The sequence below is a fragment of the Mustela lutreola genome, chromosome 2, assembly GCF_030435805.1.
Source record: "Mustela lutreola isolate mMusLut2 chromosome 2, mMusLut2.pri, whole genome shotgun sequence".
Taxonomy (NCBI): domain Eukaryota; kingdom Metazoa; phylum Chordata; class Mammalia; order Carnivora; family Mustelidae; genus Mustela; species Mustela lutreola.
Genome location: NC_081291.1, coordinates 28,889,570 through 28,906,531, shown reverse-complemented (window position 1 = coordinate 28,906,531; position 16,962 = coordinate 28,889,570). Strand labels below are relative to the sequence as shown.

The 16,962-nt window shown below is 39.3% G+C and overlaps 1 protein-coding gene and 1 pseudogene across 13 annotated transcripts in view; both read left to right on the top strand.

The window, feature by feature from the left end:
• FHIT (fragile histidine triad diadenosine triphosphatase) overlaps nucleotides 1–16,962 on the top strand; it is a 1,430,768-nt gene that overhangs the window by 700,854 nt on the left and 712,952 nt on the right. The window lies entirely within an intron of this gene.
• Nucleotides 13,103–13,471, top strand: LOC131824081 (cytochrome c oxidase assembly protein COX20, mitochondrial-like; annotated as a pseudogene).

Sequence of the window (16,962 nt, the reverse complement as noted above, 5' to 3'; positions counted from 1 at the left end):
CATCCAACCTGGGGCTCGAAGAGTCTCATGATCTACTGACCGAGCCAGCCAGGCGCCCCTCTACAAGGAATTTTTTTCAGTAAATTCAGCACAGGACTCATGATTTTCTTAACACTGCCTTTTCTCTAGCTTACTTAATTGTAAGAATACATCATATAATTAATCCATATACAAAATTTGTGTTAATTGACTATGTTGAGGGTAAGGCTTCTGGTCAGTAGGAGGCTATTAGCAGTTATGTTTTGGAGAATCCAAAGTTGCACATGGAATTTTGACTGCCCTGGGGGAATCCGTGCCCCTAATCCTCGTGGTGTTTAAGACTCAACGATGACTTGAAGAGGTCCTGTCTTGCATAGCTGAACAGTTCTTAGAGTACTGGAGAGAAAAGCTGGCTCTATGGCATGTTCAAGGCTACTGTATAGCTACTTGCTTTCATTTTAAAGAACAGAGATGTTAAATATGAGGAAGAGAAGAATGTTGCTATCTTTTTTATTAGTTTCTTTATTTCATTTAACTGAATAATTCGGTATGGTTAATGTCTCCCAGGGCTGCTGGGGAGTCTTTCTATGCATATTTATATATATTTGTATCAATAGAAGAGAAAAGAAAGTAAGTATAGAATGTGTGAGAATGTTCCATGCTAGAGTCCATGTCCTTCAGTCTAAGACTAGAAATGGTAAAATTGGGGGCATCTGGATGGCTCAGGTGGTTGGACTTCTGACTCTTGATTTTAGCTCAGGTCATGATCTCAGGGTCCTGGGATTTCGAATTCTGTGTCAGGGTCCATGCCCAGTGGAGGATCTTCTGGGGGACTCGGTCTCCCTCTCCCTCTGCCCCTCTCCCAACTCACATGCATGCGTGCTCACTCTGTCTTTAAAATAAATAAATCTTAAAAAAAATAATGGTAGGGTAGAATTGGATTTGTTGCTTTGTTTTTAATCAAAAGGAAAATCACGATTCTCACTCTTCAATAGCATATTTATTACCAGAGAATTTGAAATAATCAGATCTTTTTTGGTGATTCTAGAAATTAGTTCAAATAAAGATCTCATTTTTCAGTTTGAAGAAAAAAAAAAAGTTGGTCACACCATGGAATGGAGGAGAATTGTTTTAATTTAGGGATCCCCCCACCACCAAACATTAGGGGATTTTTTTAAAAGAAAAGTTTTCTGTGCCAGGGTTCTTATATATATTCTTTTTTGTTATTTTTTTAAATTTAATTAAAAAATACATTTTCTTTAAATAAAGTCCTAAGTTTGGGATTGATGACTAAGGATCCCTTAAACTCATGTCTACTTAAATTAATTCACTCCTTCCAACATGAATTTTCTTCTGAACAAGCAATGAAAAAATATTTAGCTTATATAGGCCATCTGGCTTTAAAATGTGGAGAATTTTCTTTTAGGCTGCATCTATTTTAGTGAGACTATAGGATCAGAATTCCAATGAATCCTAAACAGAAGACTCACAATTCAAATTTTAATGCTTTGGGGATTATAAATCACACCACATATGGGATGATACATGTTTTGGGAGAAACGGATCCTCCTGGCCCACATGTAAAATTAAAGCTGTCTGTATTCTCTGTTTATTGAATGTAGTTATTTTACCAAGATGGATCTGAATAAACAGTTCCTGGATTTTTAATCTTATCATTGGGATAATTAAAAACCGTAAAAATGTCTTTTTTGTCAAATTATCCTGCAATATAAATGCTCAATAATGTTCTCAGCTTACAAGTTTGCTCAGAAAAAGTAATGGCTCTCCCTGTTTTCTCATGGTTCATTTTTCACCACCTAATAAATAACAAGGAAGGGTCTTTACTTTCCTTGGAAGGAAGCGATGAATCCTGTGGTTAGTTCAGGATATGGGACTTCTTTCCTCATAGGTCTTGTACTCTGACAAGACAAGATATTTGGACAGAGATATTCATAATTACTATAGCCAAGAAACTTGGTTTATTTTAACATTTCTCAAAATATGTACTGAGTAAGTTTATTCCCCAAAGGGCCAGTAGAAAAGTTCAAGACAAGTTCAACTGGTAGGTCTGTTGGAAGACTTCTCAACCTTTAGATATTTTTATATGTGAATATGCATCATGAAACTCTGAAAAGAGGGTATGGGAAGGAGGGCAGTGATCGCCAGTGATTTCCAGGAGATTTGACCCTAGAAAATTATGGAGGACTCTTGTGCTGGTGACAGCATGGGGGAACTTTGTGTGTGTGGGGACATGTAGGCTTTGTTAATACAGACTTTCCTGGGTTTTTGACAACATCGGATTCTAGATTCTCTTGGGCTGCTTCACCCCAGTACATTTTAACGTTTCTGAGATTGGGATGCAGTTTACAATCATCACACACTTGTTTGCCTTCCTTAATTCCAACCAAGCTATTAATGAATGGATGGTGCCTTTGAATTAAGTAAATTATTAAGTAATGCAGCTTTAAATTAGAATTTAGTCATTATGTTCAGCCTATCCCACAGGAAGTTATAGTATTAAGTATAAACCATTAAATGAGAGGAAAAAGGCTATTCTGTTTTGTGGAAAATTCGTTTACTATGATACAATGAACTTTGTTTTATCGAATTTCTGGAATCTGGTTAAAAAATAATTACCACTCACAGTTTTGGGTAGCTTCATATAGCTGTGGCCCATGCTAAGTGCTTTACACGTGGGGGGTGGTAACCCCATTGTAGAAGTGAAGAAAATGAAACCCAGAGAGATTCGGTAATTTATACACCCTATCGCTGTGGGGGAAGGCGATTTCAATCCCAGGCAGCCTGACTATCCCAACCTCCTCATTGTTTAACTTCACTGAACGTTGTTACTTATTTTCGGGTAAACTTTCTTACACTTTGGCTTTGTGGCAAGTTCTAGTGAGTCCTTGAACTGGGTCTTTACTAGGACCACCTCTAGAGGGGCTCTCGGCAATGAGAGATTCCTGGGCCGAGTCCCCAAGAGATACTTATTCACCAGCTCAGGGGTGAGACTTGGGAGGCTGGTTTTCAACGTTTTTGTTTGTTTCTTTCTTTTTAATATAAAAATGTTCAAGTGGTTTTGATTAAGCTAGATTTGGAATGACTGATGAGCACATAAGAAGTGCGTTTCTTTCCACCAAAGGTTAAAATGTAATAAAATGCAATTAAATTGGGTTTAGTCCCCAAACCATGAAAAGCATAATTAAATGTTGTATGATCCAAAAGGCCCCCATCCTATCTCACAGAGCACCGGGATGCCGATGTCCTGCATCCATTATTGGCACCTGGAGGTGGCAGTCAGGGTGTGTTGAGGAAACAGATAGGCATAAATCTGCTTGGTACCTTTGCCTGAAATGTATGAGGGTGCCTTCATGCCTCGTGATCCATATGGTCCTCTTACTGTATTAAAAACCTTTTTTAAGAATAACCTCAATGTAAACTGTCACAGATGGAGATGAGTAAGATGTCAACACACCTGACCTTTCAATCTTCAGCCCTGATGGCAATAAAAAAGGGAGCCCCTCTAATCTGCCTGCAAATAGCTGCAGCTTCCTGGATCTGGTCTAATCAAAGGAACAAGCCCAAAGGGGCTTAAAGGATTCCATGCTGCCGCGGCTGCCATTAATTTAATTGCTGCGTGCAGTGAATTATGGGGGAGTGGAGTTAAACACTGAAATCTTTGGGACAAGAGATTAAGTAGGTTAGTTCCATAATTTGCGTTGTCTTTAGGAAGGGACACAGTGTCCCACCCACAGTGTGACTTAGCAAAACTGATAGCTATGTCTAAAGTCAGCACGGAAGGGGAGTAGCAAGTCAGGCCTGGTCTTGGGAGGTGGCAGGGGTGAGTGTGACCGTGGGTATGAAGTAAATGCTCTTGAACTTCAGTGAGGACTGGGAGCCTTCCTCAGTTGAGGTATCCGGAAATTATGCAACCTTTCTTTTTCCCCCTGGTCTATGTGATAAGTAAAAAAGATACACCTTTTCAAATATTTATACTTATTAATATTTAAATGCAACTCTGTGTGTTTTGTGTTGTACAAATCCAGCTGTGAGCCAACATTATCCAGGGCATCTGATTAAATGTGAATTAATTGAATCTGGTGGCCCTTTATATGCCAACTCTTCCTGTTAGTCTCGCTAACTGGCATGGTCTTCATGTACATGGGCTGGATGTCTTCTCAATTAATTGACTAGTTAAATTGATCAGTTGACTGCAGGAGTCCAACCACTCCTGGACTCAGTTTACCCAGTTGTTTGTGGTCTTTAAGCTGCATTTGGTAAGCAGGTGCATTTAATAATGGCTTGTGATCCTTTAAAATAAAATTATTGTTTTCCTCCTTATGGATTTCCTTTTTCAGATGCCAGCCTTATCAACTAGCCCATTTTTCCCTGTGACAAACATTTATGAAAATAAATTTCCTCCAGTTGAGCATGTGGATGTTATAAGTCCAAGAGAGCAGTCATTTGCAGGATTCCGCATTTGCACAAGCTATCATTGGTTTTAGTTATTTCTGTTAGGTTGTATAATCTTGAGCAAAGGGCATTTGACATACAGGATATTGCTCCTGTATGTGAGTTATGTGACTCCTGTATGTGAGCTAAAGGACTCTTTTTAGGAATCATGATAATATCCATAAAAATTATTAGGAATGGAGCAAACATATATTGAATGCCTACTGTGTGCCTTGCACTGCACTAATTAAGCAAAATGTTATCTCATTTTAATTAATGCTTACAACAAGCCCATCTTCATTTGTAATTGGTTGGTGAGACTTGCATATAGATACGTTGCTTTCATCCTGTTTCATGAGAAAGAGTAGGCTTATGAGAAGATGGCATGTCTGAAACTCAATAATTGGGGGGTGGGGACAAGTCCTCCAAGTCTAATAGGAAGTGAGTAGTTCTTGTTGTCTAAAACCCAGACTTAAAACGGAGTTCAGTCTTTGGGGAAAGAGAATCCTGTCTGATCTTCATGAAAACCCAACCTGAGTTGGAGCCTACGTGAATTCTGTTAAACATCTGCCTGCAGTGGCCGAGTTCACCTTCCTTTTCCTGCTCCCACTCGTTTACCCCCCACATACACACCTTACCCCCTCCTGACCTTCATTTGCATTTAGAATGTAAGTCTTGCTTTAAAAAAGAAAAAATATATTCTCAAGGTGCATATACTATAATATAGTAGATATGGACATTGATTTGAAAGTTGGGTTCAAATCGTAGCTCTAATATGCTTGAGCTAATGAAACTAGGGTGTGGGTTTGAATCTCTCTGGGCCTCAGTTTCCTTTAAAACTCTGAGTAATAGTACCATCACCCTGGAAAACTATGAAGATGAGATCATGCATGTTATAAGCTTAGCCCAATGGCAAGGACTTTGAAAGGGCCCAAGATGTATGTAAGAAATGGTGGCCTTTTTTTTTTTTCCCCGAAGATAGATTTGGGACTTAAAAAATTAAATTAGGTTAAAAAATAATGACTTTTGGTGCTGTGGGATTTGTGAACTCAAGGACTTGGGTTGCAAGAACAACAAACATGAGCCTGCTTATTTAATAGAACGCGCCCGCAATGAGGGGCTGATGGGCTTTCAGCTCGAGGAGTGCTTCAGAATTTTAATTATTTGGAGGCGCTTCCCAGGGTAATAGAACTTGCTTTATGGTTGCTTTCTCTCCATGTCAAACCGAAGGGATAATTGTAACAAATGAGCATTCGCATGCCAAGATGTGATGCAGCAGAGAAATTTATGGATGTTGATGATCATCATCATCAGCATGGCTAGGGCTCTGGTTTGATCAGTAGCTGAAGACTGCTTTCTTAAGATGAAATAGTCATTTAAGCAAACATAGCATCTTCTCTTGGAGTTCTTCTTGTACAACACTCCTTTTATTTATTTATTTATTTTCTCATAGGCATCGAAGACTCACTACTTGGCATGGTCTCCTCCGTAGTCTGTCTGTTCATACTGAGCTTTTCCAGGGAGATTTATTGCTCTTCCTGGTGCTCTTATTAGCATCCTTTACATAGTTCTTCATGGCACTTGTTATAAGGCAAAAAGTAATAATGATATAATTAACATCCTTAGGGCAGCTGCTATTCATGGAGCGAATATGTAGATATACTGTATGACATGGAATTAGGTTAAGAGCACTGCTTCCTCTCACTTAATCCTCACAAACCAGTGAAGTAGGGATTTTTATTGCTTCCATTTTTCAGATGAGGGAGAAGTTGAGTTAGAGACCTTGAGTGATGTACCTAAAGTCACACCTAGGATTTAAACCAGGGCTGACTGTGCAGTCTGAGAACATAGACACCACTGATCCAAAGCCACCTCTCTGTTGTCCAGTTCTCTGCTTGTTTCCAGTCTCCTTACTTGCCAGTAAGATCCCATGGCTTCCTGTGTGTATCTCATACCCTAGACTGCTACCTGGCATGAAGGAGGCATTCAAGCAGTAGAAAGAATGAATGAATTCAGGTTCTCTGCATGGTGGATACTGACAAAATGCTACCTAGGCTTTAAGAGCTTAAAAATAAAGTGAGAGAATTTTAATAGCATCATTTTAAGTGACAGACCACTCCTCTGTGTCCACAGAAAATTGAATATAGTGGAAGGATGGCAAAGTTAGGTTAGAAGCATTCAGATGTGGAAGTTCTACAGGGCACTTGATTTTTTAAGGAAAAAAAAAATCTGCTCAGGCATATGATAATTAAACTGTTCATGACAGCATGTAATTGTATCATTATGCGTATAACTCTGTTACTGTCATTTAGGTTATAAGAGGGAAGAGTGTCAAATCTTTCTCATGGTGTTTAATTTTGTTTTTAGCTTTTCCCAAAGAAAGCATGCAGTTTGTACTTTGAACCTGTAAACTCTTGACACATCTTTACATTCTTCACTGTTGTGAATCATTCATAAAATCTATAGAAATGACTCACTGTCCCTTTTTCATAATTGAGAGTCAGATCTTTTTTTATGAAGTTTAGATAAATCTTCCACTGTTCAAGGCCCTTATATGTGCATACTTTTAATGTACCTTGTTTTTTTAACTTTGTGTCTTATTTGGAGTTAATACTATTAGTAATACAGCCTGTAAGAATAACAACTCAATTTATTCAAGACCATTTTAATTAAAAATATGTGCTAACTCTTAAGGGACCAGGTGGAAATTTACTTCTCTGAAGACAGGGGTTGCTGAGCAAATTAATAATGTAAACAAGATTTTGGAGGGAATATTTAATCAACTCAAGAGAAGAAACTCTACAAGCAAGCTCCAGCACTATTTAAAAAAAAATTTTTTCCCCAGCAGTTTAGAGCTATCCATTGACATTCAGGAGATTGATGTGTTAATTACTAATCATTGTGTTGAATTCATTAAGCCTTTCACATTAAATACTTTTATTTGGCCACATTCTGTTGGTCTCACACAAAATTTAATGTCGTTGACTCTAACAGGGCTACATGTTGAATCCTTCTTTAATAATCACTGTTTGGCACTTTCCACCAAATTTGTTGTCCTAGGCACACAGTAAAGCCTTTTTGTCTCACCTTTGCATCTGTCAAATGGAAACTTGGAGAGTGTTCCAAGATTTAAATGAGATAAATTGTATGCTTCATTTGTTGCAGTGCTGAAGAAATGGGTTGTTAATTCATAGTCCAAATTAGGGCAGTTTCCTTACCAAGTGGAGCTGCTTCTGCTGTAAACTCTTCTACCTTAGAGTTGCAGCATCATTGTCCTAATGCAGAACCTAAAATGACACGTGGTTAGAATATTCTACCCCTCCAGCCACCTCTACCCCCAGAATTGGTCAGTCATCCAAGAAGTCCTACAGAAGTGTAGAAATAAAATGTGCTATATTTAATGATTTTCCTCCAAGCAAACTAAACTTGTAGAAAATCACAAATTTCGAAACATCAATGGGAGTTGCCCCACTGAATTGTGCCCGGGATTTGTGATTTAAGAACCTGCTGAAATTTGGAATGAGGGGGTTCTTGAATCCCATGCGAGCTTGAAGCCCATGTCTTTAAGTCATCCTAATGGTTAGGACTATGTTCCTTTGCCAAAGCTGTGATTTTTTTTTTTTTTTTTTTCCTCTTCTCACATTGCTAGAATTGGTCAAACATTTTGGGCCTTGTGAAATGCACCATGCTACCTGTGCGGTTTGCTGAATTGGGAGTGTTTCTCCTGATGGTAGTGAGTCTGGCTTCCTTCCTTAGTATCATTTTCCTTGCCATTCAAATAAGAAATTTGAAATACTTTTCAGTTGTTAATTTATCTTCAGGCAAAGTCAGGTTGTTCTTTGAATCTCATTTCCCTTCTTGGACTCCTTGCACCAGCATTATCAATCGATACTAAGTATTCTTTGTGAAATTTTTTGTCTTGTATTTATGTTTTCTGGAAAAGGGCATGGAGCAAGTATTTGTGATATGGTCTCCTTTCTTTCTTGCTATTTTTTTTTTTTTCTGGAAACCTCATAACAGCTGAATATGTCAAAGACAAGATGTACCAGACCATTATAACAGGAGATGATTTTATCCAGGCTCTTACATAAGGGGGAATGCTCACTCCTGAACCAAGTCTCAAAGAAGGAGAAGAGTTGAGGTTGGCTGGTGGTTTGTACAAAGATGGCTGATGTAGCTTTGTTTGTAGTTGTGAAAAACTGGAAACATCCTAGATGTCCAACAGTAGAGGATGGTTGATATCAGTTATGGCATTTAGAATGGCATGTTTCCTAGGCAAGTGTTGTCAGAGATGAGGTAAACATTTTGAGGTTTTACAAAATAAGGGCATCATGAGGAAGGGTGGATGTGGCTCTCAGAATATCCAAGGGCAGATCAGTCCTTATATTGTGGGATGTTTCCCAAAACACAAAAGGGTACGGATTTCTTGATCTTGGCTATTTCCTGGGAGCATGGGGTTCAGGTTAAGTTCAACATTGCCAGATAGATAAAACTTCATGAAAATGATTTTTTTGTACAGTAATAAAAGGTAATTGGGCTTTTCATTAAAATTGTTCTTTTGCTAATGTTTAACTCAAAACATTTCAATATCATGATGGCCTTCTTAGTTGGCTTAAGAACTTCTAGAAACAAGTTTTCATTATACAAGTAACAAGTATCCATTGTGACTCTAAACTATTGGAAACAGTTAATTTGAAAGAAGTTTTATCTGTTTATAAATCTCATTGCAATAGCTTATGTGGATAAAAGAGATTACACTGTTCCACATATTAAATACAGATGGAAACCAGTTTTTTTATTTTCTATATTAATCTAAGGTAAGGTAAGGATTTACTTGTGATATGAAACTTTTTTCTTTTGAAACAAGTAGTTTTATATTTTAAAGCCTTCTTCCATTATAAGAAACAACCCTCCCACCCACACCCCTTCTTCCTCCCCCGTCCCCCGCCCTTCATTTCCCTTTATCTTCTTTCTAGTCTTCAAGTATGGAGCTTCTTCCAAATACGGAGCTTCCCTATGCCTATCCTTTCTGCTTTGCATTGACCTTTTCCCTTTACTGTCTTATCTAATTGCATAGCTTTCCACTGATTATCTCTTTGTGTATCAGCGATTCTTAGCCTTTCTCCCAGCCAACATTTTAGAAGGGGAACTACTGATTCCCACCAGCACAGTGGATCCTATACTAGTGATTCTTCCCAGAGTTCTCTGAAAGTCTTGGAGTGGGGACTACTCTGTAAAGCACTCTACACTGACCTCCATCCCTGTGAGGGTACCCCACACCTGCCCTCATGAACCTCAAGCCCAGCCTCTCCCTCTAGATTAGGTTCACTCCCATGTTTTCAGTGGTTTCCTGCTGTCCCACAGATACTTAAGCTATTAATCAAATTTATCAAACTTATCGTAGTTAACCCTTAACAAACTGTCCCTTGATGTCCTCCTTTCTTTTACTTTTTCTCTTTCTCTTTTTTTCTTTCTCTCTTTTCTATTTCCTTCCTTCCTTTTTCTTTCTTTCTTTCTACCGTTCTTTCATTTTTTTCTTTCTTTCTCCCTTCTGTCATTCATTTGCTCGTTTGTTCGTTCATTTGTTCCTTCCTTCCTCCCTTCCTCCCTCCTTCCATAGATGACTGACAGCATTTGGAAATAAGAGTTGTCCTTAGGAAGGAAAAATAAAGATGCATTTTAATTCTTTAATTGCTTTCTCTTTTTGATTATAAAAGTCAGATATAATACCTAAGGGTATTGAGAAGGTCACCTATGATCCCACTGCACAAAGTGCTGTGAACAGTTGAATGTATACCAGACCTGACTTTTCCCCTATGTATTTAAACACAAAGTTGTTCTACAGAAATATAGCTTGATAGAGATACTAGTGTGTATCCTCAAAATGGTTTAGAGAGGCAGCATAGCAAAGTGGTCAAAGAGCTTATCTCCAGGTTCAAACAAGTTCTACAGATCCTGTATGAACCTGGCCTCTATCACTTACTCCCTATGCGACCTGACAATAAATTGTCCAAAGCTTCTGATCCCTAATCAGTAAGTAGGAGGCCTTCTTTCACTGGCTTATTATTAGGATCAAGCAGGATCCTGCCTGTTGGCGTTTTTGGTTTATGGTGCCTGGCACACAGCCTTTCTATATCAGATTATTTTCTGTTAATGATTCTTCTCTGCTGCTGTTTCCAGAATTTCACACATACCCAGTGCTCTTTAGGAAGGCTCTCTAGAACCCACTTCTGTAGTCAACCTGTGTCCTTCCCTTCCCTGTCCCTCTGCCTGGACTGCTCTGTCCTTTCCCATCACAATGGCAACCGGGCGTCTCCTCACAGGCTCACTTCCTGGGAGGGAGAGGGGGTGTGGCAGCTGAGTGGACTTGTCTTCTACCTGGTTAATCACCTAGCCATTGGCATCTGGTGGGTATGCATGGCTTAGTCGTTGGTGCTGTGTGAGTATATACGTGTCTATATGGCACATATCTGATCTTTGGTCCGAATAGTTTTTCCAAGTGCTTTCACAGGCACCTCATGAACATCATGAGGCAGGTTAGCATCTTTTATTGAGGGGGAAACCGAAGCTCATAGTGTGACTCGCTCATGGTGGCACAGCTATGAGCCAGAAAAGCCAGGAACAGGATGTTGGCCTACGGGCTGGAGTCCCAGTTCTCCTTTCTCCTGTGCTCAGAAATGCTCATTGAAATGCGTATTTGCAATGTGGAATTTCTAGGCCATCACAACAGGTTTGTGCCTCCTCAGAGATACTATGTCTAAACACTAATGTGCAGTTTGCAACAACATTGAGGGAGGCAAACTGCGTGTGTCAGAAGGGGAAATTTCCGACTCTGTGTAGAGTGACTGATCTTTATGCAGTCCTACTAACTTGTGAAAAGGGGTAGACTAGGTGCTTCGCTTTCCAAATCTACTAAATTACTTATTACTCGGTGGCAAAAAAACTAGGTGGAATGAAGGCTTCTTAGCCCTTACGGCAATTTACGTTGCCCATGTGTAATATCCCCCTCGAATGAACTTCCTGGCAAGGCTTAGTAAACACATTTCGACTAGGTATAAAGATTTCATAAGCCACGTTCTTAGCAAAATGTGTTCGGGAAGAATCACAGCTCCCAAGATGTCATTAATTTTATATTTAGCTCAGAATTTAAGGACAGCTAGGAAAGGCACATGTCCATAATCTATAGTCTCATATTCAAGTACAGAGAATACGTGGTGAGACATTAAGATGATCAATGCAGTCCAGGAGGCCTGTAAAGGGATAAAGGGATGTGGTTAAGGGTTTGTGATTCGGCATCTTGAGACCTAGTTTCAGGTTAACTCTCTACCACTTACTACTTGGAGTAAATTACTAAACTGCTCTGTGCTTCATTTTTTCTCATCTATCCAAAAGAGGATTATGAGAGTATGTACCTTGAAGAGTTGTTGTGAAGATGAACAGATTTCATGTAATATCCTTGGCACAGTGTCTGCCATATACAGATATATGTGTATATATATATATATATATATATATATATATATATATATTGCCAGTAGTTAGTACCTTCTGATGCTGTACTCCATGTTAGTCAATTTTATTTACTTCTTGTTTGCTTTACAGGCCAAAGGTTTTATTTTTTACTTATTTGCCACTCAGTGGCAATTATGAAAATCAAGGAGTTTAAGATATATGCCGTGTTCTGATGTCTCTCTTTATCTCCATCATTTGGATGCCTGGGCATTTTCTCTTAACTATTATATAGGCATGTTACAGAGGAGCCAAGAGCTCAGTCAGCAGGGGCCTGCTGTGGGGTCCATCACGGTCCTAAAGGAACAGAAGTCTGCATTCACTGTGGACAGTCCTATCCTGACCCCACTACGACATTCTCCAGCTACCCAGATGGTGGAGAGCTCTGTACCTATTAGGCTAGATGTCCTAACAGGGCAGTAATCTCAAAGACTGTTCAACATTTTTGATAAAGAGAATTCATTGCACTTTTGCAAATGAATTCACAGGCAGCCACAGCTGGAGATGGCACACGATAATGGGAATAACTTGGCAATTTTTACCATGCGTCCTATGTCCATCTGTATCCAGGGCACTGCATTATACAGAAAAGCTTAAGTCAGATAGTGTCTCCATTTAAGTCCCTCCTCTTTGCCTCAAGTGGGGCCAATTACTGGCAACTCTGAGAGTGATATTCTGCCAGAGCATTCGCTTCTTGTTCCCTGATAAGCATAAGGGTGGGTGTCTTGTCACTTTCTTCTATTACATATTAGATGAAACCATTCCCCCGCCTACTGTCCCTCTATCATCAAATATTTATCTGGAGTGTCTCAAGTACTCTGAAGTGTAACAATGATTTGTGGTTACTTGAAATTTCTTTTAAGGCTGCTGACAAAATACAAAAATTGCTTGACATACCTGTGTTAAAAGAGATCACTGAACCAAAAGTATTAGTTTGAAGTCTTGTTTGAAATTGTGTGTGTGTGTGTAGAAATATATATATATATATATATATATATATATATATATATATATGGTCAGTTTTTACCCAAAATAATTGCTACATAGCTCATGTAAATTAAGTGTTTAAATATGAAGTTAACTCCTAAATTTCAGAATAAATACATTATTTCCTGGGGGAAGTAGTTGTATTACTCTATTAAATTAGCCTGGGCTGGAGCCCATGGCTGCCATACCAGAGCCTGGTGACTCCATCAAGGGGAGTCTCCTGGAGATTTTAGATGACAGAAATATTCCCTGTGCACAGGAGTCAGTGTTGTATGGTTCATGAGACTCCACTGTGGTTCACCTTGGACATTTTTTTGTTAACAAGTAGAATGAGATGATCTTTCTATGTTGGAGTAGGGGTATTTATGTTAGTGACTTGAGAATGCTGGTCCCATCCTAGGTATACTTATGCAAAGCTAAGAATCCTGGAAAGAATTGCCAGAATAAGAATTAAAAATAAGATTTTATATGAAAGTACCCAACTTGATCCGGAAAGAAAACAAACCTATGGCAATAGCACCAGTTGAGCAGTCTCAGGCATAGAAAACCCAAATGCAGCTCACGTGTCAGTGTGAACAAGACTGAGGTCAACTCTTCTACACGTTCTGTGTACCGTGAGGCTTTCGATCAAGGAAATAAAATACGTGTTAGTTATAATCTTTAAAAAATCAATCAATCAATCAATCAATCAGGCAACCAGCCAATCAGTCAACCAACCTACCTGGGGCTTTTGCCTCTGGCTAATAGGGTGAAAAACTAACACTTCTTCAAAAACAGTAGAGAAGCTAAATTAAAATCTGAAATGCACCTAATTTGAAGACATTAAAAAGTTGCCGAGAAAACCAATATTCCTAGAACAGAGGGACCTATAAAGTGGTGAAGCAGCATTCCACAAGTTGCTTTTTGCTTAAGGGATCACTCCAACTTTTAGTGGGGGATGAAAGCTGAGAAATCAGACAAAAGATTGTGCCTGGGAGCAGAGAAGGCGGAAGATTTTTTGGCAATCTCATAAGGTAGAAGAGACAAACATCAAAGTTGAGGGATAGGGAAGTAGCTGAGAGTTGAGGGCATGAGACTCAGAAGGAAGGCAGGTGCTAGATAATTAGGCTGATCTTGGGCAGTCTCATCCCTGGAGGCATTTGCCTAATTTCTGTGCTATGTAGGGTGTGGGACTAGGAAGCTAAGAAGCAAATCACTGAAAAGGCAAAGCTCTCACTGTGATAGTTTCTCATTCCTAAGGGTAAAACTATTGGGAGTTCAATATCCATGAAGGACAAGGGAGCCTGGTAAACACCATAGGCTTTCAAACTACATCCAAAAATGTGAGCAGAAGAGGCAGAAAAAATCTTTCAAAATGTTAGACAACTTTGAGTCAACTCAATCCCGAGTTGGATAAAGGCGACCTGAACCATCCCAGACTGCCTACTACAGCCTAGGATGAACCTTCTCTGGAGGAAGTTAACCTTCATCCAGTTTCCCTGTGACTTTTCAAACATAGTATCTGTAACTCAACTTAAAATCCAAGAAATAGGACTGGAAGGAATAAAAGAAAATGAATTTCTGATGTTATCATAGTTGCACTTCAGCTAATTAGGAGCAGCTGATAAAGCCATGACACTCAGGTTCTCCATGGTTCCTGGTGCTCTCTTTTCTAAACTCCTGGTTTCATCCCTTAAAGCAACTCTGCTTTATAGTAAGGAGTATGTCTGTTTTTTCTTGGATGTCTGGTGTTCCAGTCACCACTGTATGGATTTGCACACAAAGGGTTTAGGCATGTTCCCAGTAATCTGACTTTTGGATGATATTCATTTAATTATTTTTGAAGAGTGGCTATTATAGTGTTAAGATTTCTCTTTTGTATAGGAGGGTGAGTAGAGGGATTGTGGGGTGAATCTTGACATAAACAGAAGTGCTTGATTTTTTTTTTTTTAAAGATTTTATTTATTTATTTGACAGAGAGAAATCACAAGTAGATGGAGAGGCAGGCAGAGAGAGAGAGAGAGAGGGAAGCAGGCTCCCTGCTGAGCAGAGAGCCCGATGCGGGACTCGATCCCAGGACCCTGAGATCATGACCTGAGCCGAAGGCAGTGGCTTAACCCACTGAGCCACCCAGGCGCCCAGAAGTGCTTGATTTTTATTTATTTTTTGCTTTGAAGTTTGCTAGTTTTTGGTGATGTCAACTCTGTGTCTTTGTCTTTGATCTCTTTCTTGCCCAAAAAAATAAAAAAATAAAAAACCTAAAAAATAAAAACAAACGATAACAACAAAAAACTCTCATTGAGTGCCTATAGGGGAGAACTATGAAAAACAAGTTCAGGCAGGCTTAAATAAAATTACAGTTGGCCCAGCGAGTGGCTTCCTAGGAATGTGCAGTGTGCATTTTGACATCGACTGCTCACCTCACTCTCAAATGACAAAGATCAGGAATGAGATAGGCCTTCGTAAACCAGAGTCAGCTTGCTCTCTGTTCCAAGTGAAGACCCATTGCTTTAAGTTTTTCTTTCTCTTTGTCTCTTTCCCTCTCCTCCTCCCTCCCTCTCTTTCTCTCTCCCTTCCCTTTCCTTTCCTTTTGTTTCCTTTTCTTTCCTTTCTCTCTCCCTCTCCTTCCTCTGCTCCCTTTCTCTCTTTCCTTTCTCTCTCCTCCCTCTCCTCCCCCTCTTTCCTTCCTTCCTTCCTGAAGAGGATAGCCTCCCATGTCAGCAGTATGGTTTCTTTGAAGACCAAATGCTTCTCACAAGACGGCAGACTGAAATAATCTAAGAACAGAATTTTAGATGCAGAATGAGTGATGAAATTTACCGCAGTGCTTTGGTATCACAGTGGCCTGGAGTGATATTCAAACTGTGGTCCTCAGACTAGCATTTGGTATCCCCTGTGGGCTTATTAGGAATGCAAACTCATGGGCCCCATCCAGACCCAGAGAATCAGAACCTCTGGAGGTGGAGCTCAGGAAATTATGTTAGAACAAGCTGTCAAAGGTACACTTAAATCACAAACATGACATGGATGCCCACTCTCACCACTGTTGTTCAACAAAGTACTAGAAGTCCTAGCCTCAGCAATCAGACAACAAAAAGGGGGAAAAAAAAAAAGAATTGGCAAGGAAAAAGTCAAACTCTCAGTCTTCACAGATGACATGATACTCTATGTGGAGTACCCAAAAGACTCCGCCCCAAATTGGTAAACATGTACAGCAATTCAGCAACGTGGCAGGATACAAAAACAATGCACAGAAATCACTTGTATTTCTATGCACTAAAAATGAGGCTGAAGAAAGAGAAATTAAGGAATTGACCCCATTTACAATTGCACCAAAGACTGTAAGGTACCTAGGAATAAACCTAACCAAAGAGGTAAAGAATCTGTACTCTAAAAACTACAGAACACTTATGAAAGAATTTGAGGAAGACACAAAGATATGGAAAAACATTATATTCTCAAGGATTGAAAGAATAAATATTGTTAAAATGTCTATGTTACCCAGAGGAATCTACACATTCAGTGCAATCCCTATCAAAATACCATTGATACTTTTCACAGAGCTGGAACAAATAATCATAAAATTTGTATTGACTCTATTTAGTTTTTTTTTTTTAAAGATTTTATTTATTTATTTGACAGAGAGAAATCACAAGTAGATGGAGAGGCAGGCAGAGAGAGAGAGAGGGAAGCAGGCTCCCTGCTGAGCAGAGAGCCCGATGCGGGCCTCGATCCCAGGACCCTGAGATCATGACCTGAGCCGAAGGCAGCGGCTTAACCCACTGAGCCACCCAGGCGCCCAGACCCTATTTAGTTTTGTAAGAAGCTGCCAAACTGTCTTCCAAAGAGGCTGTACCATTTTGCATTCTTACCACCACTAAATGAGAATTTCTGTTGCACTATATCATCAGATTTTAAGTGTCAGTGTTCTGGATTTTGGTCATTCTCATAGACATCAGTCATGTTGTTTTAATTTGCATTTATTTCCTTGAGGAGCTTTATTGTGGAATATCTTTTCATATGCTTATTTTCCACCTGCATATCTTCTTTGGTGAA